Source organism: Bos mutus, chromosome 12, assembly GCF_027580195.1.
Source record: "Bos mutus isolate GX-2022 chromosome 12, NWIPB_WYAK_1.1, whole genome shotgun sequence".
NCBI lineage: Eukaryota > Metazoa > Chordata > Mammalia > Artiodactyla > Bovidae > Bos > Bos mutus.
The window spans coordinates 70,004,400-70,029,891 of record NC_091628.1 but is presented as its reverse complement, the minus strand read 5'-3'; the positions used below and the strand labels follow the sequence as shown (position 1 = coordinate 70,029,891).

Below are 25,492 nucleotides of genomic sequence, written 5' to 3'. Positions count from 1 at the left end.
TGCAGTGATTTTGTGAAAAGCCAAAAAAAACTCTGCCCATTGTTAATTTATTTTTTTTTATTTGCTGTAGGAGGTGGGTCATAGGATCTTGATGTGATTTATCTTAGTTTTCAATGTTGAGCTTTAAGATTCTATAGTTTATGGTCTTATATTTAGATCTTTAATCAATTTTGAGTTTATCCATTTTGAGTTACATTCTTTTTCTGCCATAAGGGTTTCCCCATCTGCATATCTGAGGTTACCATCTTTCTCCCCATTGTTAATTCTTGCCTCCTTTGTCAAAAATAAGCCCAGCAGTGATTTTGATATACTCTGCATATAAGTTAAATAAGCAGGGTGACAATTTACTACAAGCTACTTGTAGTGGATACGTTAATTTATGCTGACAGATTTTTTATAATTAAATTTTTTCATCACAAGAATTTGTAAATAATGAAATTTCAAGGTTTATACTGTAGTGACAATGAATCAAATTACAAGATCATTTGATATTAACTAAACACAAGAATTTTAAAATTGATTTTGATATTATGACTGTACTGACAAAATTACCAAAAGTTTAAAGATAAAATAAAATTTAAAAAATAAAAGCTTTAAAAGTCATAATAATTTGAATGGTATAGTTATTACTACTATTTTAGAGAAGCAGAGATAATGTTTAATTTTCAAAGTTTGATCAACAATCATCCATTAGTTTGATAAGTTGAGTAACAGTAAACTGTACTTGTTTTTCAAACCATTTACAAACTGTAAAAAAGCAGCTGGTCACAAAATGTACAACCATTAAACTGCAGTTCTATTGACAATCCTTGGCTTGACAGGGCTGTAGGGACAGTCACCACTGGGAATTCTGCCAAATTTACAGTCTGTGTAAAAATATCACCCTGGGCAATTTATGTTCTGTTGTCTTCTTTGATGCACTTTGTGTATGGCACTGCCTCACTCAAGGTAGTAGAAGTTAGGAAAACATTTACTCCAGAGTTAAAAACATTCACAAAATCATTAGTAATGAGTCATCTCACTTTCTCTGCTTTGATAAAATAGTTCTCATAATTTTCTTTTAATAAGAAAGTTTCCTGAGAGGATTCTTCCCCACACCAAATCATTGAACTCTTCTTGTTTAGTTGCAGTTGCATGGCTTCAGTAGACACATCAATGTTAAATCAGTGACCATATTCTAACCTATCAAATCTTGCCATATTTGATGCCACTTCTGATGTACACAGTACATGGTAGCAGACAACTGAAAACTGGTTGGGGCAGGGACACTTCATTTACTTTGGCCCCCTCAGACTAAAAGAGATTAGCAGCTTTGGACCAAAAGATTGTACTTCACTTGACAATTCTGGTATAAGATATTCCTTTGGAATTCCTATACATCGTTTGCTCACATCTGTTAAACTGGGAAGCATAAATGGTTTTAACAGGATCTTGAATTTTGGTAGAATCTTAGAGATCCTGCCCAGCTAGTATACTCAACACAATGGTGCATCATCCACACCTCTAGTTAAGATTCTGGGCACATCATTGAATTCACCAGGGGAATGAGGCCATGACAAGAAACTAAGTCATAGCTGGATTTTAAACCAACAGCCTCATAGTGGGCAGCTGGATTGCTGGTTGATCCTCTGGAATCTGGTCCTAAAGCAGGGAAGCAAGTGAATGCTGACACAGCCACTGCACTCCCTCCTGAGCTTCCTCCAGTTATAAGCCAATTTGAATCCTTATTTTCACCTTGAGACTTCTGCTTCCTCTTTTCTCTATATTGTTTGAATAACTCCATGGGTTTTTAACTGGTCCAAAAATTCCATCTGTGCTTCTGTATCCCATAGCAGACTCATCTAAGTTTGTTTTTACCATTAACAAAGCTCCCTGATCCAACAACCTCTGTGGAATTTAAGGTGATACTTAACTTTTCAGTATGTTTGATGCACATGTTGTCTCAATGCCAGATGTGCTAAAGTTGTCTTTTACTGCAATAGGGATTTCATCTAAATCCCAGTGAGTGACCTTATATCTTTTCTCTGATTCTTCAACTTGCTTTAAGACCACCTCTTCTGATACAGTAACTTGGTCTTCTTGATAAAGGAGAGCTATCTTTGGCAGAGCTCAGCTGGAGTAACCTGGCCTTGTTCTAGTGCCACAGAAACTTCTTGGAAGGTCCAACCCAACATGGTCCTTGTGCCCTGCCTGCCACCACCAGGGCCTGGTGACAAAGGAGGAAGAGGAACAGTTGTTCTTTTGAAGTAGAAGGTGTTTATCAAATTTGTAGCTTTATGGCACAATAGATAAGGGTGTCAAGGTCTTGAAGGCTATTTATGAGGTTTAGGATAGTAGGTTACTATTCACGACCATTTTCTTTTTTGGAACATCATCACATGTTTGTTTCAATTGCCCCCTGTGTTGGTTAAAATTCTGTGCCTATAGGTCCTAGAATTATGCATGGTAAAGCCACTTTTCACAGAAATATAGTTTGTTTTTCACTCATGCAAGAAACCTTGTAAAGCTTTGTATCTGTTTTCTGGGCTGCCATGACCAAGTACTACAAACCAGATGGTTAAAACAATAGAAATTTATTGTTTCCCAGTTGTGGAGGTTGGAAGTTTGAAATCAAGGTGTCAGCAGGGTCACTGATCCCTCTGAATTCTGGTCACAGGGAGAATCTTTCTTTGCCTCTTCTAGATTTTGGTGGTTGCAGACAAACCTTGGGTTCCTTGGTTTTTAACTGCCACCACTCCAGTTTATGTTTTCTTCAGGTGGCTGTTTTCTGCCTGTGTTTGTCTCTGGGTATCCTTATAAGGACATCAGTCATCTTGGATTTAGGGCCAACCTGACTCCAGTATGATTGCATCTTAATCAGACCCTAATTCCAAATAAAGTCATGTTTTGATGTAACTGGAGTTCCTAGATAGGACTTCAGCCTATCATTTGGGAGAGGGATATAATTTAACCTGTAACAAGCTCCATGGCTAGTATGATCCTCCATGATGTCAAATGCATTGACCTTGACCATGCTGGCAGCCTCCAAGGCCCAGGCCATGGGGTGGAGAAAGAGCCTGGTTGTTGTCACCCTCCACTGACCTGGATTTAGCCATGTGGCTGCTCCTATTTGCTCAGAAGGCTGGAGAGAGAGAGGGCCTCTTTTCAGGTTGTCATGTGCAGCTAAAACCCAAGGTTTTGTTAGCATGGAAGAAAGAGAGCAAGAAAGAGAGGACAGCCAGTAGTCTCTGCCACATGTTCATAGTACTTGGGGTTGGGGGTGGGAGTGGTCTCTGTTGTTCATTTTCTTTCCCACTGTGTCTTTTCTCATTGAATTATTTTTAGCATTTAAAGATTAAGAGGGAGTTTCCTGTATATGATTATATTAGATTTCTAATGATTTTCAAGACTTTATTTTATTCAGCTAAATTGCATTGAATAATTCCTATTAATAATTGTTGTGGAAAATAGCAAGAAGTGGAAGATGTGATCATTCTGTTGAGGAGGAGAGGACTTTGACTAAGGATCAGAGACAAGTGTTTGTCAAAACATGCTTGTGAAAAGTAAGAAAGAGTTAGAGATTTAATAGCATTATCTTTTAAGATGATGATTTTAATGATAGTTAATGACAAGCAGTGATAGGGATTTGATACTCAGGAGGAGGAAAGCAGAGTAAGGCTTTCATTCAGAGTTTCTTCCAAAGGTCTTATGTTCCCAGCCTGTCCTTTTCCACCTGACTGCTGAAGGCCTGGGAATGACCTTCCTCTCTGTGTTCCCAGCAGTGTTGCATGGTGCTTGGAACCTGGTGGGATTCAGTAAATATTTATGGAAATCATTTTCTGTCAAAACCTGTGTGTATTATTAATGAAACAATAAATGTCCCAGTTCTTGATGTGTTCAAATTTGGAGACATATTTGTTTTTAAAGGGGAGCCAGTATACTTGTTAAAAAAGTTACAAAGATAGTTCCATGGCCTGGAACTATTTTGTGTGTGTGTGTGTGTGTGTGTGTATATACACACCATGTGTGTATACATACTATACACACTGCTATAATACTTTATACTACAGATTATTTAGTATACTGGATTGTACTAGATACATCTGTCTATATGGTTCTATAAAAGGAAATAGTTTATAAAATCAACATGGTATTATTTAAAGTACATGACTAATGATCTAACATAATGAAATACAGTTTATAAAATATATTGCAAATTTCATGGAAGCAATTATTTTGCTTGTGCTTTGTTCCTACAGTTTAAACAATTTGTGTTTTTTCTTTTTCTGTAGAACTTTCTGTTACTTGATGAGCTACCACAGTGTGATCATCAGCTGCCATCAGATGGTAAAACAGTTGTGAACATGCAAGATTTCACTGCTTTTTGGGATAAGGTAACAAATTCTTAATTTCATGATTGTGACTGCTAAAGGACAACTGTGACATAGATTTATTGGAGGGTTTTGAGATTTTACACATGATACAAAATGTGACTAGCCCATTTACTATGGAAGTATGTTATAAAAATTCTGAATCAGGAATGAGGTTTACAATTAACAGAGATTAAAAATAAAGATGGTTGTTTTGAGGCACTAGCCTGTAGTCTTCCTGGTCTACCAGCTCCCCAATTAAGGTCTTTTCCTTGCCTCAAAACCTTGTCTCTCATTTCCTTACCTGTCATGCAGTGAGCAGAGCAAGGTTGGACTTGGTAAAAATTTGGCTTATTCAGCCAGGAGCCTTGCTGCTTGTGGCTAGCCAGCACCAATCAGGGAATATTGGAGCAAGACCCTAGCAGCTGCTGGGTTCATTTGTCCTGAGGTTCTTTCCTTCAAGATTCCCTGAATGGGTACTGGCTTCCCTCAGCTTGACAATTGAGACAAAGAACTGACAAACTTCTAGAGTCAACAGACTTGATTTTGGTTGTAGGGTAAGTCTACCCAATTTGATAGCTGATTCAACCTGTTCACTTGTTTTGTGTGTCGTTTTGTGTTAAGAGCTGACAGGCTTGATTTCAAAGGGTAAGTTACTCCAATGTGCACACTGGGAACATTTTTTCCCCTCAATCTGGGCTTTTCCTTTACAGGACAAGCTAATTTGGTTGGGTACCTGTTTACAGAGGGGAGGTGTTGTTGGACTCTACCCTGAACCAGTTCATTGGGAACTAGTTCTCATGGGACAAGCCCACCATAGCTCATATGTAGGGTAAATTTATTTACCTGATTTGGGAACTGGTGCAGTTGGAATCAGTTCATTTGGGAGCTAGTTCTTGTGGGAGTGGGTAACCTAGATAGAATTAGTCCATTTGTTTTATAAGGTACATTTATTTACCCTGTTGGTGGTCAGTTCATCTGTGTGCATTGATGCTGGAATCTGTCTTGTACCATTTTTTGTTGGAAATTGTCTGCATCTTTTGTGTTTTGGTGCTTTGTGTTTTGCAAAAATGGGAAAAATATTTCATCTGTCCTGAAGGAAAGATCTTTGGGATGCATATTGGATATGTTAAGATCAAAAGAGCAATGGCCTCTGTATGGCTCACAATTAAACAATCTGGCACTCAGAAGTGCTTTACAAAGAACTTCTTTGTAAAGAAAAAAATTCCTCTGTTTACAAGGAGAGGAATGCTCTGGTAATGAACATGCCTGGAGGGGCCCTTGGACTTGAGGTGTCCAATTGTAATTTCCCCTACAGGGTCACCAAAGAAAGAAATGGCAAACCACTGTGGTATTCTTGGTTGGAGAATTTCATGGACAGAAGGACCTAGCCGGCTACAATCCATGGGATCACAAAGAGTCAGACACGACTGAGAAACTAACACTTGCTAACACTAAAAATAAAGTCAGCCTGAGGCATTTGACATATTATTATTTATCTCACTTTCAAGAGAACTTTCAAAGCGTTATCATATTTTGAACTTGAAGTAAATGCATTTATAATATTAGAATTTGTAGGATTGGAGATACAAAATGCTGCAGTATAGAAAGGGTTAACTAACAAATACAAAATCAGCTGTTAGAGACCAGAGACTTTGGATACAATCAGTGTATGTTTTTTGCCTTAATGTTATCAAATATCTTATTACATAGTGTGAGTGATTTGCATCTTTGCTGTGGGTAGGGTGGGGCTCCTCTATCCTAAGCTTCTGGATGGTTCTGGCTACTTTGGTGGCATCCAGGGGCAGGAGGAGAGAGCAGGTGGGCATAGTAAGTACCAGTTATTCCAAGTTGAAGGGTTGTACTGTGTGACAAGCTGACAGGGAGAACTGGTGATATCACAAAGATTTTCCCAGGACTTGGTTTATTTCTGAAATTTAGCAAATAGGAAAAACAATAGGAACCATTCTCCAAAAGTTCTCAAGTTTACACTCCCAGTGCAGCCCCATTACAGACAACTGAAAGTCTCCTCCCGCCTCCAGCTTTATAGTTCTTTGTGCACATCCTCCTGTATCAGTGTGGATTAATCAGGAGACCCAAACCTGCAGCAGGAGAGAGGGGATTCCATGCAGGAAATTAGTTACATAGGAGATGAAAGAACAAAAAAGGGCAAAGCAGTGGTGGATGAGGCAGCTCAGTGATTAGCAAAGGCAGGAAGCTGCTCCCACCCCAGGACTGGAAGGACTCAGGGAGGAGACACCTCTACCAGAGGGTCCACCCTCCAGAGCAGAGTCCGGGAGCCTGGCTAGTGTCAGAGTAGGGACCACAGAGCAAATATCCAGGCTCTGTAGACTCCTCCTGTCTTTCATGACAGTGACAATGTTGTGCCACCTGAATTGTGTTCACCTACTTCTGACCCTAACCTTTCATCTCCACCAGCAAGACAGTAATATGTTCTACATAAATATATAGAACAAATATATACAACCACATCCCTACACCTTTTGCATACAGGAAGTCATACAAGGTGACTGACCTACCCTACCTTAATAGAGTAGATTTGCCTCCTGCTTGATATTTCTTGTCATAATCCACTTGAAGCACTTATGGAAAGCACCACTAAAATTCCATTATGATGTTAACTTTATGTGGATGCTGACACATACTTACCTTGGGCGTGGGGTATCTCTTCATGGCTACTCCAGCAAAGCGCAGCCATTGCTCCTTACCTTGGACGAGGGGTATCTCCTCACCCCTGCCCTTCCTGACCTTCATTGTGGGATAGCTCCTCTAGGTCCTCCTGCACCCACGGAGCCACACCCAAGGTAAGAGAAACCCGAGTAAAACGGTAGGTGTTGCAAGAGGGCATCAGACGGCAAAAGCACTGAAACCATACTCATAGAAAAATAGTCAATCTAATCACACTAGGACCACAGCCTTGTCTAACTTAATGAAACTAAGCCATGCCCGTGGGGCAACCCAAGATGGGCGGGTCATGGTGGAGAGATCTGACAGAATGTGGTCCACTGGAGAAGGAAATGGCAAACCACTTCAGTATGCTTGCCTTGAGAACCCCATGAACAGTATGAAAAGGCAAAATGATAGGATACTGAAAGAGAAACTCCCCAGGTCAATAGGTGCCCAATATGCTACTAGAGATCAGTGGAGAAATAACTCCAGAAAGAATGAAGGGATGGAGCCAAAGCAAAAAGAATACCCAGTTGTGGATGTGACTGGTGATAGAAGCAAGGTCCGATGCTGTAAAGAGCAATATTGCATAGGAACCTGGAATGTCAGGTCCATGAATCAAGGCAAATTGATAGTGGTCAAACAAGAGATGGCAAGAGTGAACATCGACATTCTAGGAATCAGCAAACTGAAATGGACTGGAATGGGTGAATTTAACTCAGATGACCATTATATCTACTACTGCGGGCAGGAATCCCTCAGAAGAAATGGAGTAGCCATCATGGTCAACAAAAGAGTCTGAAATGCAGTACTTGGATGCAATCTCAAACACGACAGAATGACCTCTGCTCATTTCCAAGGCAAACCATTCAATATCACAGTAATCTAAGTCTATGCCCCAACCAGTAACGCTGAAGAAGCTGAAGTTGAACGGTTCTATGAAGACCTACAAGACCTTTTAAAACTAACACCCAAAAAAGATGTCCTTTTCATTAGAGGGGACTGGAATGCAAAAGTAGGAAGTTAAGAAACACCTGGAGTAACAGGCAAATTTGGCCTTGGAATACGGAATGAAGCAGGGCAAAGACTAATAGAGTTTTGCCAAGAAAATGCACTGGTCATAGCAAACACCCTCTTCCAACAACACAAACGAAGACTCTATATACATGGACATCACCAGATGGTCACCACCAAAATCAGATTGATTATATTCTTTGCAGCCAAAGATGGAGAAGTTCCATACAGTCAGCAAAAACAAGACCAGGAGCTGACTGTGGCTCAGACCATGAACTCCTTATTGCCAAATTCAGACTTAAATTGAAGAAAGTAGGGAAAACCACTAGACCATTCAGGTATGACCTAAATCAAATCCCTTATGATTATACAGTGGAAGTGAGAAATAGATTTAAGGGCCTAGATCTGATCGATAGAGTGCCTGATGAACTATGGAATGGGGTTCGTGACATTGTACAGGAGACAGGGATCAAGACCTGTTCCATGGAAAATAAATGCAAAATGGCTGTCTGGGGAGGCCTCACAAATAGCTGTGAAAAGAAGAGAAGCGAAAAGCAAAGGAGAAGAAGAAAGATATAAACATCTGAATGCAGAGTCCCAAAGAATAGCAAGAAGAGATAAAAAAGCTTTCTTCAGTGATCAATGCAAAGAAATAGAGGAAAACAACAGAATGGGAAAGACTAGAGATCTCTTCAAGAAAATCAGAGATACCAAAGGAACATTTCATGCAAAGATGGGCTCGATAAAGGACAGAAATGGTATGGACCTAACAGAAGCAGAAGATATTAAGAAGAGATGGCAAGAATACACAGAAGAACTGTACAAAAAAGATCTTCATGACCCAGATAATCACGATGGTGTGATCACTGACCTAGAGTCAAACATCCTGGAATGTGAAGTCAAATGGGCCTTAGAAAGCATCGCTACGAACAAAGCTAGTGGAGGTGATGGAATTCCAGTTGAGCTATTCCAAATCCTGAAACATGATGCTGTGAAAGTGCTGCACTCAACGTGCCAGCAAATTTGGAAAACTCAGCAGTGGCCACAGGACTGGAAAAGGTCAGTTTTGATTCCAATCCCAAAGAAAGGCAACGCCAAAGAATGCTCAAACTACCGCACAATTGCACCCTTCTCACATGTTAGTAAAGTAATGCTCAAAATTCTCCAAGCCAGGCTTCAGCAACATGTGAACCGTGAACTTCCAGATGTTCAAGCTGGTTTTAGAAAAGGCAGAGGAACCAGAGATCAAATTGCCAACATCCGCTGGATCACTGAAAACGCAAGAAAGTTCCAGAAAAACATCTATTTATGCCTTATTGACTATGCCAAAGCCTTTGAGTGTGTGGATCACAAGAAACTGTGGAAAATTCTTCAAGAGATGGGAATACCAGATCACCTGACCTGCCTCTTGAGAAACCTATATGCAGGTCAGGAAGCAACAGTTAGAACTGGATATGGAACAATAAACTGGTCCCAAATAGGAAAAGCAGTACATCAAGGCTGTATATTGTCACCCTGCTTATTTAACTTATATGCAGAGTACACCATGAGAAACGCTGGGCTGGAGGAAGTACAGCTGGAATCAAGATTGCCGGGAGAAATATCAATAACCTCAGATATGCAGATGACACCACCCTTATGGCAGAAAGTGAAGAGGAACTCAAAAACCTCTTGATGAAAGTGAAAGAGGAGAGTGAAAAAGTTGGCTTAAAGCTCAACATTCAGAAAATGAAGATAAGGGCATCCTGTCCCATCACTTCATGGAAAATAGATGGGGAAACAGTGGAAATAGTGGCTGACTTTATTTTGAGGGGTTCCAAAATCACTGCAGATGGTGACTACAGCCATGAAATTAAAAGACGCTTACTCCTTGGAAGGAAAGTTATGACCAAATTAGATAGCATATTAGAAAGCAAAGACATTACTTTGCCAAAAAAGGTCCGTCTAGTCAAGGCTATCGTTTTTCCAGTGGTCATGTATGGCTGTGAGAGTTGGACTGTGAAGAAAGCTGAGTGCCAAAAAATTGATGCTTTTGAACTGTGGTGTTGAAGACCATTGAGAGTCCCTTGGAGTGCAAAGATATCCAACCAGTCCATCCTAAAGGAGATCAGTCCTGGGTGTTCATTGGAAGGATTGATGTTGAAGCTGAAACTGCAATACTTTGGCCACCTCATGTGAAGAGTTGACTCATTGGAAAAGACTCTGATGCTTGAAGATGCTGGGAGGGATTGGGGGTAGGAGGAGAAGGGGACGACAGAGGATGAGATGGCTGGATGACATCACCGACTCGATGGACATGAGTTTGAGTGAACTCCGAGAGTTGGTGATGGACAGGGAGGCCTGGCGTGCTCTGATTCATGGGGTTGCAAAGAATCGGACACGAGTGAGTGACTGAACTGAACTGAACTGAACTGTTGACCATGTAAATATCATTAACTTCTAGGAAAAGTAGTGTGTAGTGATCACTTTTTTGTTTTTCATGAAAGTTCCTCCTACCCTTCTGAAATTTATCCATTTTTAATTTGATTAGTTTATGTATATAAGGCCATCAATAATTCATCTTTCCTCTTTCAGCTGCTTGTCAGTACTATTTTCCATGTGGCCAAAGGGCATGGGTAGTCTTCCTAATATTGCTTTTCCTGGAGCCCTTTCTCAGAGTTCTTATCACTCTGGTTGATTGTCACCAAGAACTTCATTGAACAACATATTCACTGTTTTGTTCCACTACCTTCTGCCATTTTCCAGGGAACTGCATAATTCCATCTTTTCAAAATTTTTTAATTTTTTGAGCAAAGAACTGTTCCAGATACCTTTTACAGTTTTACAGGGAATTGAATTTTTTCCATTAAGAGAATTTTGTAAAGACTGAAATAAATGGAAGTCCAAAAGTACAATGTCTGGTACAATACAGGGGATCAGTCAGAACTTCCCAGCCAATCTGTAACAGTTTTTTGCCTGGTCATCAAAGAAACATGCAGTCTTTTGCGTTATCCTGATGGGAGATTATACATTTTCTGTTGACTAATTCTGGATGCTTTTCATAGATAGCTGCTTTTGTTTGGTCTAATGGGAGCAGTATTTGTTGGAATTAATCATTTGATTTTCCTGAAGGAGCTCATAATAGAGGATTCCATTGCAATGCCACCATATACACAACATCACCTTCTTTGGATGAGGACTGGCTTTTGGTGTGGTTGGTGCTGGTGCATTTCACTTGCCCACAATCTATTCTGTTCCACAATATTGTATAGTATCCATTTTTCATCACCTGTCACAATTTGTTTTAAAAATGGAACATTTCTGTTACGTTTAAGTGGAGAACTGCATGCAGAAATATGATCAAGAAGGGTTTTTTTGCTTAACTTCTGTGAAACTCAAATATCAAGGTGATTAACATATCCAAGCTAGTGCAAACAATTTCCATTCAATACTTTGAATGAAATATTTGAATATTTTGAGTATGTCAGCTGTCTCCTGCATGGTATAGCATTGTTTGTTCTGAATGTCTTGATGTGATCTCTATCAACTTCAACTGGCATACCTAACAGTAGAGCATCGTCCGACAAGAAATACCCAGCACAAAACTTTGCAAGCACTTTTCATACATTTGATCAGTCACAGCACATTCTCCATACACTGCACAAATCTTTTTCTGCATTTCAGTTGCATTTTTACCTCTCTTGAAATAGTAAAGCAAAAAAAAAAAAAAAAAAAAGAAAAGAAAGAAAGAAGAAAATAGTAAAACATAATGTGCCAAAAATGTTGCTTTTTAATTTTAATATTAAAATGGCTACACAAAAATTCACCAATTTTAAAAAGTTTTTTTTAAATGCATGCTGATATGACAGCTGTCATAAACAATCTTAACAACATTGTTTTGAATAAAGTTAAAGACAACTTAGTACTACTAGATGCCGGGGTCCTGCCCTGGCTGATCCAGGGTATTCGAAGCGGGGATGGCGTCGGCGACCTATTTATTTAAATATTTTATCAAAGATATACAGAGTAATAGGATGAGGATAGCTCAGTAGGAAAATTCAGTGGAGAAAAGAGGCTGAGTAGCTTGGTTTACGCGGGAGACCAATAAAACTTCAAGACAAGAAGTTTGCACCACTTACGTAGGCCGCAGGCGTCCTTCCGTTCCCCCGAAGGAGAGGAGACACTGAGGCCTCCCCGGTCGGATCTTAGAAGCCCAGGCATAATTAGTAAGCATGGCGGGTTCCGCGCTCCAGATGGAGACTCAACCAGAGTGAGAGAGAGAGCGACATGGGGAGACCAGTATTTTGAGAAACTGATCCCAATTCTTTATTTTCCAGAGTCTGTTTTTATACACTGAGATGTTATACAAAAGTCACGTGGGGACAGCAGTCCTGACTTTTATCAAAGTCAGGTGCTTCACACAAATGCATACAGAGGTCTTGGGGGTGTTACATCATCTTCTGGCCAGGGGGCCTGCTGACAATTTATGACCCTCTCCTTGTGACAACGGTCAGTCAACCAGGACACTTATTTCTCCAGGGGTGATTATTCTTAAAACAGACGCCACCCAAATAAAGTTACATTCCTATAGGGTGAGGGTGTAGTGGGTTTTAGTTAAGGAAAGTATTTACTTAGCCTAAGGTCTAACGTGATTAATATCAAAGGTTAATACTTATTTCTTCTATATATTCATTAATGTGTGTAAGGGCAGGGGATGTGGAGACTTAGCAACAAACATTGGCTCAACAAATGAAAAACCCTTCACCAATACAATTTCTAATCAGCCCATTATACTTATACTAATAGTTTTCTAACTTTTCTAAGGAACCTGTTTTTAGAAGGTTTAAAGCATCTCATGCCTCTCACGGTTGGGAGGCTGTGAGCAATCACATGTGGCCGGACAAGCCTGTCAGGCAGGCTAGAGAAACTTCAGAGGAGTTTGTAGGTTAAAACACTCTTATCACGCCCAGGAATTATTATTAACTGGAGCTCTAAGTTAACTCCTTCTCCGAAAGAGGTGGTGGGGGACAGCCCCCCGTAAAGTCAGAGATGTAGGTGAGAGCACAAAGTACTAAAGTAAGCAGGCTCTGGTTATGGGGGTAGATGCTTGAAGATTTCCAGGGGGACTCCTGAGGCTCGATCCCACCTTTGCGTATGTCGAGCCTCCTTCCTCATGAACTTTGTCACGGGCAGAGTACCTCACTCTGGCCCCCAACAACTAGAGCCATCTTACAGAAAAAACTGAACAGACTTTTTGGCCAACCCATATTGAGAATGACTTCTTTATATAAAGTGCTCCTTTGCTTGCTGAGCATTACTGAGATTCTTTCTTTATCAAGTGAAAATGGAGAGATTAGTGGAGATTCAAATTATTTAAAGGGCCAGGTCTGCCATATACCTATGTAGCTCTCTTGTGGAGATTAATGAGATATAGTCAGTTAAAGCCAAGGGTCATAGCGAAAACTTATAAATGATTAAAAAACTTCACATACTGGATACTCTATGAAGTATATTATTTTAATAAGTTAATATGCATCATGAAGTTTTCACTTCATGTGGGTGCCTTGTCATTTCACCTACTTAAAATCTGTGGGTGTCTAAAGGCAACTAAAACTGATTGAAACTCCCGAAGAGATATGATTGGATGAAAAGGCCTCCAGGACAGGATGTCTTAAAACAGGCAGGAGAAGAATGTGGGTTAATTTGCATATCAATGAATATTATATTATTTTCTCCATTTTCTGTAGCATTTGGCATACTTTATTGAAATGGGTATGTTTTTATAAACTTTAATTTGCAGGAATTAAGAACCCCAGCTCTACAAGGCCTTTCCTTTACTGTCAGACCTGGTGAACTGCTAGCTGTGGTCGGACCTGTGGGCGCAGGAAAGGTAAGTTGTGGTGCCTTTTGGCAGCTTGATGCAACACTACAGTCCCTATTAAATTCTCAGAGTTGAGCCCAAAGCTGTGTGTACAATGTTTTTTTTTTTTTTTTTTTTTAACATGATAGTTTATTGAAATTGAATAATAGTAAAATAATTACAGTGAAACCCATCTCTGCATTGCCTCAGTTTTGGTCCCACACATCCATCTTGATTCTCAGAAAGTTTTACATGTACACAGTGTATTGATTCCTTATAATTTATAACGTCATATAAGAGATATTTGGTAAGGATTTCAGTGATTTCCATGAAACTTGCTGAGAAGAGCATGGAGAGGCCTGGCATAGTTTTCTCATGGGCACAGGCGTACTGGACAGTCATTGGAGGACCAGGGACCTTCTGAGCCAAAGTGTAAGTTCATTCCACAGAGGGATATATAAAGATTTACCCTCTTGAGATGTTGTTGTTGATCGTCACACTTGTGAAATCTCCATGATGATTATAGTCCATATCTTTCATTAAAAATGCTATTGTTCTAGGTTTACATTGTTTTAATAAGTCATCCATGCTCATTCTTTTTTTAAATTTATTTTTCAATTGGAACATAATTGCTTCACAATGTTGTGTTAGTTTCTGCTGTACAACAATATGACTCAGCTGTAAGTATGTGTATGTATATATATATATATATCCCCTCGCTCTTGAGCCTCCCACCCACCCTCCCCCATCTAACCCTTCCAGGTCATCACAGAGCACTGAGTTGAGCTCCTGTGCTGAGCTGTGCTTAGTCACTCAGTTGTGTCCAGCTCTTTGCTACCCCCATGGACTGTAGTTTGCCAGGCTCCTCAGTCCATGGGGATTCTCCAGCAGGAATACTGGAGTGGATTGCCATGCTCTCCTCCAGGGGATCGAACCGAGGTCTCCCTCCTAAAACAAGAACAAGGTGATGTTAGGAAGTATTCTAATTTCATTATTTTACATGTAGCTGTCCAGTTTTCTCAGCAGCACTTATTGAAGAGGCTATCTGTTCTCCAATGTATATTCTTGCCTCCTTTGTCAAAGATAAGGTGTCCATAGGTGCATGGGTTTATCTCTGGGCTTACCATACTGTTCCATTGATCTGTATTTCTGTTTTTTTTTTTTTTTGTGCCAGCCCCATACTGTCTTGATTACTATAGCTTTGTAGTATAGTCTGAAGTCAGAGAGCTTGATTCTTCCAGCTCTGTTTGTTTGTTTTTTTTTTCCTTCTCAAGATTACTTTGGCTATTTGGGGTCTTTTGTGTTTCCAAACAAATTGTAAAAATTTTTGTTCCAGTTCTGTGAAAAATGCTATGGTAATTTGACAGGGTTTGCATTGAATCTGTATATTGCTTTGGGTAGTATAGTCATTTTCACAATATTGATTCCTACAGTCCAAGAACACGGTGTATCTGTTCATGTCATCTTTGATTTCTTTCATCAGTGTCTTACAGTTTTCTTCATTGTGGTTTTTTGTCTCCTAGGTAATTTTTTCCCTAAGCATTTTATTCTTTTTGATACAATGATGAATGGGATTATTTCCTTAATTTCTCCTTCTGGCTTTTTGTTGCTAGTAACACAAATTTTTTTTTCCCTTTGAGAAAGATCTTTATTAGTTTTATGGACAAGAAGACAGAACTTTCCTTCAGCATCCATTGCAAGAATGTCTGCCTCTGGTTTACTTCTTCTTCTTCTTCTTCTTCTTTTTTTTTTTTGCTGCACCTATGAGGTATGTGGGATCTTCATTTCCAAACCAGGGGTAAAAACCATGCACCCCACAGTGGAAACGCAGAGTGTCAACCACTGTACCACCAGGGAAATCCTGCCAGTGGTTTTTTATTGGGGAAGGACTTTCCTTTGACTTTTTATGCTGCTATAAGGAAAACAGTTCTAATTAGATGTATCTAGAACAGCATTTCTCTAGGTGTGTTCTATGGAATTTTTATTTTACAAGATGGTTTCATGGCTTCCCTGGTGGCTCAGATGGTAAAGCATCTGCCTACAATGTGGGAGATCCAGGTTCGATCCCTGGGTCGGGAAGATCCTCTGGAGAAGGAAATGGCAACCCACTCCAGTACTCTTGCCTGGAAAATCCTATGGATGGAGGAGCCTGGTAGGCTACAGTCTATGGGGTTGCAAAGAGACACGACTGAGCGACTTCAGTGTTACTTTCACTTTCATGGCCACACAAATCTGGGTAAATGCACCTTATGTTTTCCTTCTTGGTGCTTCATGTTGTACAGTTGGAAACAGCTTGTTGGGAATTTGGACATCTCATTAAACGAAATTATTTATGTGACAGCTGTTCAGGATGGACAGAGACATGTGGACTTCCTTTTCATTACAGTGGCCTCTCCATGAAGTCTGGAGGTTGCAAAGGCTCTTCCAGGAAGCTCTGAGTGTTTTCTCATGTGACTTGACTTGGTCACATCAGTGTAGTAAAGGTGCAGCCATGTGCTGGAGCAAAAGATTTGGACGTGAGGCAGACCCTGATGCCTCTGCCCTCCAGAGGCAACCAGGTTCCTGGGTGAGACCAATACACAGGCAGATTATTTCAGCTTAGTGTGATGTGGACACACACATAACACATCTATGTGTTGTTAAAGATTTGAAGTAAATATTCAGCTGTCAGTTCAGTTAAGTTCAGTTGCTCAGTTGTGTCTGACTCTTTGCGACCCCATAGACTGCAGCATGCCAGGCCTCCCTGTCCATCACCAACTTCCAGAGTCCATTCAAACTCATGTCCATTGAGTCGGTGATGCCATCCAACAATATCATCCTCTGTTGTCCCCTTCTCCTCCTTCAATCTTTCCCAGCATCAGGGTCTTTTCAAAAGAGTCAGTTCTTAGCATCAGGTGGCCAAAGTATTGGAGCTTCAGCTTCAGCATCAGTCCTTCCAATAAATATTCAGGACTGATCTCCTTTATGATGGACTAGTTGGATCTCCTTGCAGTCCAAGGGACTCTCAAGTGTCTTGTTCAACACCACAGTTCAAAAGCATCAATTCTTTGGTGCTCAGCTTTCTTTATAGTCCAACTTTCATATCCATACATGACTACTGGAAAAACCATAGCTTTGACTAGATGGACTTTGTTGGCAAAGTAATGTCTCTGCTTTTTAATAAGCTTTCTAGGTTGGTCATAATTTTATTCCAAGGAGGAAGCGTCTTTTAATTTCATGGCTGCAGTCACCATCTGCAGTGATTTGGGAGCCCCCCAAAATAGTCTGTCATTGTTTCCACTGTTTCCCCATCTATTTGCCATGAAGTGATGGGACCAGAAGCCATGATCTTAATTTTCTGAATGTTGAGTTTTAAGCCAAATTTTTCAGTCTCCTTTTTCACTTTCATTAAGAGGCTCTTTAGTTCTTCTCTTTCTGCCATAAGGGTATGTCATCTGCATATCTGCAGTTATTGATATTTCTCCTGGTAATCTTGATTCCAGCTTGTGCTTCATCCAGTCCAGCATTTCTCATGATGCACTATGTATATAAATTAAATAAGCAGGGTGACAATATACAGCCTTGACATACTCCTTTCCCTATTTGGAACCAGAGCTGTACTTGGTCTGAAACAACAAAACATGGAAATCTAGATGTGAGATGTGCACACAAGAGAGTGATGATTTTCCCTTTAGGATGGACTTTTGCTCTTTGGACACAACTCACTTCAGAGTTTTTTAATAATAATCTTTGGATATATTCTTCACATGTAGGTTTTTAATAATAAGTGTTTGTCAAGTAAAGGATACCTGGATGCAGAAACAACTACCCGAAACATTGGATACATGAAATACACATCCTGCTACACTGCCCTGCTAGTTAAGAATGTTTAACATTCTTAGCTAGTCTTTTCTGAGTATAATTTTTTATTTGGGGGAAATTCTGAGCAGTGTAAGTTGTTGTAGTATTATACTGATGTTTCTTATCAACCATTAGTAGTACATGGACCAATGGGGTTCTTTTCTCTCTTTTTTTTCGCACTATTGCCAGGGATCTACTTCATCCTGTTCTAAATGAAAGGGTTCTATAGTGTATCAAGTGCAACGGTGGGGTCTGCTGTACTACGGATCTTGTTCTATCCTGAGTGTTGCCTGTTCATGTGTGTCTGTTGCCATCTGTTTCAGTCCTCACTGTTAAGTGCTGTGCTGGGAGAGCTGCCCCAAGCCAGGGACAGGTCAGTGTGCACGGGAGGATTGTGTATGTGTCTCAGAAGCCCTGGCTGTTCTCAGGAACTGTGAGGAATAACATTTTATTTGGGAAGAAATATGAAGAAGAACGGTATGAAAAAGTAATAAAGGCTTGTGCTTTGGAAGAGGTGAGTAATGACTTTTGAGTTGCATATACTTAAATTTCAAATAATGATAGTGTTGGTTTAAACTACAGAGTTTATTAAAGTTTTGTTTCAAATTTTGAAAGCTTTCTGGGTAAATATACACATGTAACCCAGCTGTTTCAATGGCCAATGTGATAGCAGCACTTACAGAAATGCCTTTAGAAAGTAGTGGGTGGTTGTTTAATTGTATAAGGTTTTATTCACTTTTTAATTTCTTTCTTTAATGAATGATTACAAAAATTTACAGAAATAGTGTAGTATAATGAACTCTCATGTACCACCCCCAGCTTTAGCCAAGATCAGCTGGTGGCCAGTTTTGCTGCATCTCTACCCCTGCCCCCTGCCAGCCCCACCCCCACCCCAAAGTATTCTGAAGCAGATCCTAGACATCAGATTTGTTCATCTGTAAACATATCATTAGTTTTCTCTACAAGATAGGATAGACTTTGGGAAAAAAATCACCATATTATTTCACCTGAAAAATAGCTCAAATTCTTGAATATCATCAAACTTGTAGTTTGTGTGTTTTTTTAATTAATTAACTTATTTTAATTAGAGGCTAATTATTTTACAATCGGAGAAGGTGATGGCACCCTACTCCAGTACTCTTGCCTGGAAAATCCCGTGGACGGAGGAGCCTGGTAGGCTGCAGTCTACGGGGCCGCTTAGAGTCGGACATGACTGAGTGACTTCCCTTTCACTTTCATGCTTTGGAGAAGGAAATGGCAACCCAGTCCTGTGTTCTTGCCTGGAGAATCCCAGGGACAGGGGAGCCTGGTGGGCTGCCGTCTATGGGGTCACACGGAGTCGGGCACGACTGAAGTGACTTAGCAGCAGCAGCATTTTACAATAGTGTAGTGTTTTTGCCATACATTGACATGAATAAGCCATGGGTGTACATGTGTTTCCCATTGTGACCCTCCCCATCCCATCCCTCAGGGTCATCCCAGTGCATTAGCCCTGAGCACCCTGTATTATAAATCGAACTTGGACTGGCGATTTGTTTCACATATGATAATTTACATGTTTCAATGCTATTCTCCCATATCATCCCACTCTCGCCCTCTCCCACAGAGTCCAAAAGACTGTTCAGTACATCTGTGTCTCTTTTGCTGTCTCACATGCAGGGTTATAGTTACCATCTTTCTTAATTCCATATATATGCATTAGTATACTGTATTGGTGTTTTTCTTTCTGGCTTACTTCACTCTGTATAATAGGTTCCAGTTTCATCCACCTCATTAGAACTGATTCAAGTGTATTCTTTTTAATGGCTGAGTAATATTCCATTGTGTATATGTACCACAGCTTTCTTATCTATTCATCTGCCGGTGGATGTCTAGGTTGCTTCTATGTCCTGGCTATTGTAAACAGTGCTGTGATGAACATTGGGGTACACGTGTCTCTTTCCCTTCTAGTTTCCTCAGTGTGTATGCCCAGCAATGGGATTTCTGGGTCACATGGCAGTTCTATTTCCAGTTTTTTAAGGAATCTCCACACTGTTCTCCATAGTGGCTCTACTAGTTTGCATTCCCACCAACAGTGTTAAGAGGGTTCCCTTTTCTCTGCACCCTCTTCAGCATTTATTGTTTGTAGACTTTTTGATAGCAATCATTCTGACTGGCATGAGATGGTACCTCACTGTGGTTTTGATTTGCATTTCTCTGATAATGAGTGATGTTGAACATCTTTTCATGTGTGTTAGCCATCTGTATGTCTTCTTTGGAGAAATATCTGTTTAGTTCTTTGGCCCATTTTTTGATTGAGTCGTTTATTTTTCTGGTATTGAGTTGCATGAGCTGCTTGTATATTTTTTAGATTAGTTCTTTGTCAGTTGCTTCGTTTGCTGTAATTTTCTCCTAATCTATGTTTACATGTTGTTAATCATATAATTGAGAAATCTCCTTCACCATTGTTGAAATCAGACTCTGTATGAGGTCTGTCCATTGCACTTGGTTGATGCCTTCTTGCTCCATTTCAGTCTCTAGGTTTCCCTCTCCACTTCATTTTTGACTTGTGGTTTAATCTTTAAAGAAAATGGAATGCTTTAACATTTCTTTTTAATACTGTATCTTTTACTATGGAGAGGTTGTTTTCAGGAATGGCACTGAGTTTCACAGGAAATGGCAAGATGAAATGTTTAACTGTACATTGGGATATAAATTAGTGAATAATGAAAAGTAAACCTACCTGATAGGAGAATATAATTTGGCAAAAAGAAAGAAAAAATTAAATACTGATAAATACTATATTACTCTCTTGGGTTAGAAAAATCAGTGAATAACACAGTTAAAGGGCTTCCCCTGGGGTCTATTTAGTGCAGTTTGGACATCTGATTTCTTTTATACCGTGAAGAAAAGGTTGGGACAGACTTTCAAAGGTGTGGGGTTGAAGGCTCCAGACCCACTTTCTGAGGAAATAGTAATTTTGCTTGAACAATGGCTTAAATTTCATAGATTGTATCAGGTGAGTCCCATTTTATGATGATGTGGACAAACAAAATTGCTTATTTAACTGTCTTATTCTTTCTCCTGGGTTATTATTAGTGGATGATTGTGCTTTTGCAGAAATGATGTTGTTAGCAGTAATTAACTAGATTTTTATTAAATGACATACATACTGTGTAAGAAAATAAGAGGGAAAGCAAATGTAAGACAGTGAGACAATAGCTCTCATTTATTGGGTCCATGTGCCAATCTGTTTTCTGTGTATCACTCACACATGCACACATGTACACAGATAAAAAAAAATATGAGTTATGAATCTTTTACCAGTGTCTTTGATGTTACCACCTCATTTTATAGTTGGTAAAACTGAGTCTTGGTGAGAAGAAATGACTCACCTCAACTGGCAGCTCAGGTTCAGAGCTGTTTCAGCAGCACTCTAGACTCCACAGTGCCATGCTACCCTTCAATTGAGGAAGTTTATAGGAACAACTTATTAAAAAATTGGGTGATTTATGAAAGTGGGATGGGAACTAAATAGATTTCAGGCATTTCATAAGAAATAGGTTAATAATTACCTTAATCAAGTTGAGTTTTTGATGTCCAGATCAGGCTCCAAAGACCCAGGCCACTGTGTGGCTGTTTCTTTTATGACCTTGCCTTTCTGGTAAAACTCAGCATTATCTTTTGCCCCAAACTTGAGCATCTCTGAAGAAGAGCAGGTACTGGGACAGTGGCTGTCATTCAGTATTTTCCCATGGGAGCTGATGCTTTGCTGCAGCCACATGCCACGACTGGGTGTCCTGGCTGGACCAGTAATGTGTGCAGTGTCCTGGGGGGAAGGGGACCCAGCCTTTCTGAAATGTCATGTGATTAGCAAGCACAGACCCTGGTGGAGAATCTTTTTGAATCCCTATATCAGGGACCTGATAGGACCAGCCTGTAGTTAATGATTCTTCTGAAAAGGCTATTTTGAGAGAAACAAGTGATCTTCTGTATGTGATGTGGTGTTTATAAACATGGACTGCTCTGCTGTTTTCTGCATGTTTGGGTCATGGAGTTGGGGCCCCTTGTGTCCATTTCCTCCCTTGGCAGGAAGGGAGGCATCAGAGAGCAGAGTCTTGTCCCCAGCTTTGTCACTTGCTCACTGTCACTCTGGTCATGTCCTGTTACCTGCCTGGACCTCTGATGTATCTGCAGCAAAACAAGGACTCTGGATCAGAGGGTATCCAGGAGGTTTTGTTACTGCTCTGAAATGTCATCTGTGACTATGATTAGCAAGAGGTCAGCAAGGTTTTTACACCTGGGAACCACCTAATGAGATTCTTTACTTATCTTTTTTTGAATCCCTATGTCAGTGGATGGGCATAATACTTTCATAGATAATAGGGGTTTCTAGAACTATTTTGACCTGTAGTTACAGAAACTGTATGTGTAGTAGAAAAGGCTTGGCTTTTGGAGAGAATCAATCTTAGTTATTAACTCTGGATGTTTATCTCAATTTCTTTTCTTACTGAATGCAAGGAGAGATGGGATTATTGTAAAGGCTACAGGCCATGCATGTGGAATGCAAACATGCCAGTGTTTCAGTAAATGGTAGCTATTTTTACTATTATAGCCCTTTCTCTACAAATATACATACATATAAATGAAGATGTCTCCTCACTGTTTTCCCTAACCCCACTGCCCCCAAATCCTGGAAGAAAAAAAACAGTAAAAAGAGCAAATTTTCTTGTATTACATATGTTAATTACAACATGATATATTATACTAGATTTAATTGAAGTAAACATTTAAGTTCATTGAGCTGAAAACATTTCTATTAATATGATAAAATAGGGAGAAATGAAGTAATCACAGTGGCAAGATCAATTCAGACTGATGACATCAACTTCAAAGAGTCAGAGGCTCAGGAATTGAGTCTGTTTCTCTGTTCACTAGGTGCATGATTCTTCATCTGTAAAATAGAGATAATAATACTATTAACCTCATAATGTTGTTTTGAGGATGAAATGCAGGAATGATTTTAAAGCACCTGATTGCTAGGGACATAACAGTCACTTTATAAATGTTAGAATAATTTTGAAAAAAATTTAGCTCTTAATTTTAAGCTCAGTAAGTTTTTGGTAAAACACATCCATAAAATATGACATGTAAGAAAGAAGATATTTGAATATTTAACTTCCATTATTTAAGTTTATATTTATGTAGGTGCTCTGTACATAGTACATTATGTAAAGGCATTCCTCAGAGCACTGATGTGACCTCACTTAGTCTCAGTTTCCTCATCTGTGAAATGGGGCCAGTACTTCCTGTATAGCTTGTTGTGAGGATTAGAGATAAACAGCATTGTGGTCCACCACAGATCTTACCCTCCAGGAGCTGAGAGACACCTTGTGCATGTGTACAAATGATGGACCAAATAAGACAGTCCTTCATGAGAGATGAGAGATGTAAACAGAACATTAGGAAATCAGCAGGAAGAGATGAATCCAGGATGGGTTCATGGGAGAGTGTGTTTTGGCTGAGCCTGGAAAGATGGGCAGGATATTGACAGGATGTGAGAGGAAGGGCGATTCCAAGTGGAAGAAAAGCTGTAAGAAAGGCAAGATGTCCGCTGTTTGGAACCCAGCCTCTGGAACCCAGCCTTCCTCTGTCAGGGCCTCATTAATGGTTTCAACAGTCTACTGTGTGGTGTTTCTACACTAAGTCTCCACCATCATTGAAGGCCTCTTCATGTTCTTCTGGATGGATGGCATCAAGAATCAGCATCACCATTTCCTAGTTTGCCTCTAGTGTCTGCAGTTCAGTGAGAATTGGTTAAATTTAACTTAGAGGAAAATAACGTGAATAAGAACACCTTCCTGTCAGTGGGAGGAACTGTAATATATGCTCAACTCAGGCTTTTCCCTTTAACCTAATCCAAAAATGGTGGCTGGGAATTAACCTGACTTGGATTTTACTTCAAATCCTTTGAAATTGTTTTCCCATCTTGGTTTGTCCATGAATAATTGTCAGAGTAATTGTCATTCTAGCAAAGTAATGTTCAAAATTCTCCAAGCCAGGCTTCAACAGTATGTGAGCTGTGAACTTCCAGATGTTCCAACTTGATTTAGAAATGGTAGAAGAACCAAAGATCAAATGGCCAACATCCATTGGATCATCAAAAAAGCAAGAGAGTTCCAGAAAAACACCTACTTCTGCTTTATTGACTATGCCTATTGACTATTGACTATGGAACACAACAAACTGTGGAAAATTCTTCAAAAGACCACCTTACCTGCCTCCTGAGAAATCTGTATGCAGGTCAAGAAGCAACAGTCAGAACTGGACATGGAATAATAGACTGGTTCCAAATTGGGAAAGAAGTACATCAAAGCTGCATATTTGTCACCCTGCTTATTTAACTTATATGCAGAGTATATCATGAGAAATGCTGGGCTGGATGAAGCATAAGCTGGAATCAAGATTGCTGGGAGAAATATCAATAACCTCAGATATGCAGATGACATCACCCTTATGGCAGAAATCCCAGAGGAACCAAAGAGCCTCTTGACAAAGGTGAAAGAGGAGAGTGAAAAAGTTGGCTTAAAACTCAACATTCAAAAAAAGAAGATTATGGCATCTGGTCCCATCACTTTTTGGCAAATAGATGGGGAAACAGTGAGTAACTTTATCTTTTGGGGCTCCAAAATCACTGCTGATAGTGATTGCAGCCATGAAATTAAAAGACACTTGCTCCTTGGAAGAAAAGCTATGACCAACCTAGATGGCATATTAAAAAGCAGAGACATTATTTTGCCGACAAAGGTCCATCTAGCCAAGGCTATGGTTTTTCCAGTAGTCATGTATGGATGTGAGAGTTGGGCCATAAAGAAAGATGAGTGCCAAAGAATTGATGCTTTTGAACTGTGGTGTTGGAGAAGACTCTTGAGAGTCCCTTGGACTGCAAGGAGATCCAACTAGTCCATCCTAAAGGAGATCATTCCTGGGTGTTCACTGGAAGGACTGATGTTGGAGCTGAAACTGCAATACGTAGGTCACCTGATGTAAAGAGCTGACTCATTTGAAAAGACCCTGATGCTGGGAAAGATTGAAGGCAGGAAGAGAGGGGACGACAGAGGATGAGATGGTTGGATGACATCACCAACTAAACGGACATGAGTTTGGGCAAGCTCTGGGAGTTGGTGAGAACTGAACTGAATTGTCAGAGTCAAGAAGGCACTCAAAGTCCTCCCACCAGACCTGGAGAGAGAGTGCTTGCATCTTATGCTTTGACTGTGCTAAATGAAGGAGTGGATTCAGGTGCCTTTTCTAGAGCATGTTTGAGATTGCTGTGCTACAATGTGGTGCTGTTTTGAGAAAGAAATGAAAACAACATAAAATCAAAGCATAAAAGCTAAGTGGAACAGTTTGTGAAGACTGTCAACAGTGAAACAGAAGCCAGGTAAACAGTTGTGTGTGTGTGTGTGTGTGTGTGTGTGGGAAACCTATCTTAAAATGTCCTGTTGTTTTTCATTAAAGCCAAAAGCATGAGATGATAATTTCTGAGCTCCACAAAGAAAGAAGGTAAAATAATGAATTTCCACAACAGAGCTATTGCTGCCTTTCATTGGATGCACTCCAGTTTAAGCTTTGAATGAGCAGGGAACCTGTGTGCCTGTATGTCTTTGTGGCTGTCAGGGAGGGTTATGATGGAGACAACCTTTCTTTTTCTTGTGGTCACATGCTTTACATATTGTGATCCAAACTATGAGCAGGGTCCCATTGTTGGCTTGATGTGAAA

The 25,492-nt window shown here is 39.9% G+C and overlaps 1 non-coding gene and 1 pseudogene across 1 annotated transcript in view; one reads left to right on the top strand and one right to left on the bottom strand.

Annotated features, from left to right (window-relative positions):
* The window catches only part of LOC102287322 (ATP-binding cassette sub-family C member 4), a 236,515-nt gene that overhangs the window by 73,495 nt on the left and 137,528 nt on the right, over positions 1-25,492 (top strand). The window contains exons 9-11 of the transcript XR_011466364.1: positions 4,272-4,373; positions 13,831-13,920; positions 18,054-18,244. This is a non-coding gene — a transcript (ATP-binding cassette sub-family C member 4). The remainder of the gene's footprint in view (positions 1-4,271; positions 4,374-13,830; positions 13,921-18,053; positions 18,245-25,492) is intronic.
* Positions 677-2,174, bottom strand: LOC102278970 (glutamyl-tRNA(Gln) amidotransferase subunit A, mitochondrial pseudogene; annotated as a pseudogene).